Raw genomic sequence first — 2828 nt, forward strand, 5'->3', positions numbered from 1 at the left:
CCTTAAGCTGTCTTCTCCGACCCCACGTTCTCTACCTCAAATTGTTCCATGGAGCGTTCTATGGGTCCTGTTAAATTTTGCATGCTCTTGCGGAAACACCCTGTGTAGACATTCTATACAGGGTATTCGGAAATTCCCGTTACAAACTACTAAGACTTGTAGATGGGAGTAAGTACATCATATTCCACGTCCGGAAACATCATCCAACGGAGCTATAGACCGTTAAAGTTATAAGCGCCGGTGCCTGTAACTGTATGTATATACAGTGTAATTCCGTGATGATGTTAAGAAACCTTCAAGGATGAAGCAGACGGATAAATGTTTCAATTTGAGCTAAGGACCCCTGTTTCGGAAGCGAACGATTCGAAAGTTACAAGCGAGAATTATTCTGATGCCTCTGACAATGAAATACATTACAGGTACTGTTGTTGCCATGAACGTAGGGTAAGTAAGTTCCAGAGGTGGTAGCGTGGACCAAAACGGGAAAAAATGTCTAGTAAACGTGGGCTCTAAAATGTATACCTGAGGAGCTATGAGCACTTGTCCACATTCGCTAGTGTGAAACAAGTCTCCTCTATCGAGTAAATGCTCATAGCTCTCAAGGTATGCATCTTAGAGCCCTTGTTTACTGGGAATTTTTTTGTCTTGGTCCATACTACCACTTCTGAATTTTGTCTTTCCTACGATCTTAACAACAACAGTACCGATACATATATTCTTCTGTCAGAGTTATCACAACGGTTTTCGATTATAACTTTCGACTCGTTTGTTTCCGGTACAGGGACCAGTAACTGATATTGATATACTTATCCTTATCCATCAATCTTGAAAATGTGTAACATTATGACAGAATCGCCCTGAATATACATACATTTACAGGCACCGGCGCCTATAACTTTGACGGGCTGCAGCGTCGTTGGACGATGTTTCCAGACATGGATTCCTAGTCAAAATATCTTGCACTCACTTCCCTCAACAAGTCCTAGTAGTTTATAACGGAAATTTCCGAACATCCTGTATATTCCTTCTGTCAAGCGCCAGTATTCGTAGTATGTCAGGTCTGAGTTGCTTCATTTGCCACGGTAGTTACCACACGAAAAATGATTGCGGAAAATACTGATCCTGTCCTTCTCGAGAATTTGGAAGCGGTGTACCTGACACAGGATGTTTTCAGCACAAAAATCGTGGTAGCTGATACCATTTCTAAAATCGCCGAGAGTTGATGGACAGGCAACTGCCAATAGAAGTTGGCTCTGTTAGTCAACAAAACACTGTTGTAAGAAATCAGTTAAGGGAAAGGACAAACTGATTGTAACTGTACAAGTCACACTCACCACTGGGTCACAAGTAAGGCAAAAAACTGGGTGGATCAAGCTTAAAAAGATAAAAATAAGGAAAGGTCACAGTTGCCAAGACTTTATCTGAGATCGTTTGAATTACAGTCATGAATAATCAAGTAAATAATAAATCGAAAGCTACTTTTAAATGTCTCTTTCGTAATACAAGCAATACGATTGTAGTTACTTTAGGGTACGTTTTGGTATCGTGTTATTTAAGGTAAAACAGCGTCGAAGTGCATTCTTGCTCTGGTGTATACTGTTGTACCACCATAGCTAAAATATACTGAGAGTGGCAAAATGGCACTATCCTAAACCGGCGCCGAGGCAACTGTGGTACACCATCAACTATTGATGACAAGGTGAACGGTCGCTGCGGAGACATGTTCAGGCGAACAAACGTGCAACTGTTGAACAACTGACCGCCCAGATGAACCAAGGGACTACCAACAGTGTCTCCTCAGCGAAAGTTGCTACTTGCGGATCTCTGCAGCAGGCGTCTGGTTCATGCACCCATGCTGACTGCTGTTCATCAATGAAGAAGGCAGGAATTTATACGCCAGTAACGCAATCGGACGTCCACTGAGTGTCGACTGGTGCCCTTTTCAGATGAATCACATTTTATGCTCCATTGGACAGATGGCCGATGGCGTGTACAGCGTGAAACATGTGGAGGCAAACACCTTGCTACAGTTATGGGTTGGGAAATGTTTTCGTGACATTCCATGTATGATCTCGTCGTTTTCGAAGGTGTAATGGATCAACACAAGTAAGCATCAATCCTTGTAGATCATGAAACTTCCTGGCAGATTAAAACTGTATGCCAAACCGAGACTCGAACTCGGGACCTTTGCCTTACGCGGGCAAGTGCTCTACCAACTGAGCTACCCAAGCACGACTCACGCCCTGTCCTCACAACTTTACTTCTGCCAATACCTCGTCTCCTACCTTCCAAACTTTACAGAAGCTCTCCTGCGAACCTTGCAGAACTAGCACTCCTGAAAGAAAGGATACTGCGGAGACATGGCTTAGCCACAGCCTGGGGGATGTTTCTAGAATGAAATCTCCACTCTACAGCGGAGTGTGCGCTGATATGAAACTTCCTGGCAGATTAAAACTGTGTGCCATACCGAGACTCGAACTCGGCACCTTTGCCTTTCGCGGGCAAGTGCTCTACCAAATGAGCTACCCAAGGACGACTCACGACCCGTCCTCACAGCTTTACTGCTGCCAGTAGAGTGAAAGTTTCATTCTAGAAACATCCGCCAGGCTGTGGCTAAGCCATGTCTCCGCAATATCCTTTCTTTCAGGAGTGCTAGTTTTGCAAGGTTCGCAGGAGAGCTTCTGTAAAGTTTGGAAGGTAGGAGACGAGGTACTGGCAGAAGTAAAGCTGTGAGGACGGGGCGTGAGTCGTGCTTGGGTAGCACTTGGTAGAGCACTTTCCCGCGTAAGCCAAAGGTCCCGAGTTCGAGTCTCAGTCTGGCACACAGT

General features: G+C 44.6%; 1 non-coding gene across 1 annotated transcript; it reads right to left on the reverse strand.

Moving 5' to 3' along the window:
• Positions 1-2157: 2157 nt before the first annotated feature.
• On the reverse strand, positions 2158-2232 carry Trnat-cgu (transfer RNA threonine (anticodon CGU)). The gene has a single exon. It is a non-coding gene; the product is annotated as a tRNA-Thr (tRNA).
• Positions 2233-2828: the final 596 nt, after the last annotated feature.

The sequence above is a fragment of the Schistocerca nitens genome, chromosome 4, assembly GCF_023898315.1.
Source record: "Schistocerca nitens isolate TAMUIC-IGC-003100 chromosome 4, iqSchNite1.1, whole genome shotgun sequence".
NCBI lineage: Eukaryota > Metazoa > Arthropoda > Insecta > Orthoptera > Acrididae > Schistocerca > Schistocerca nitens.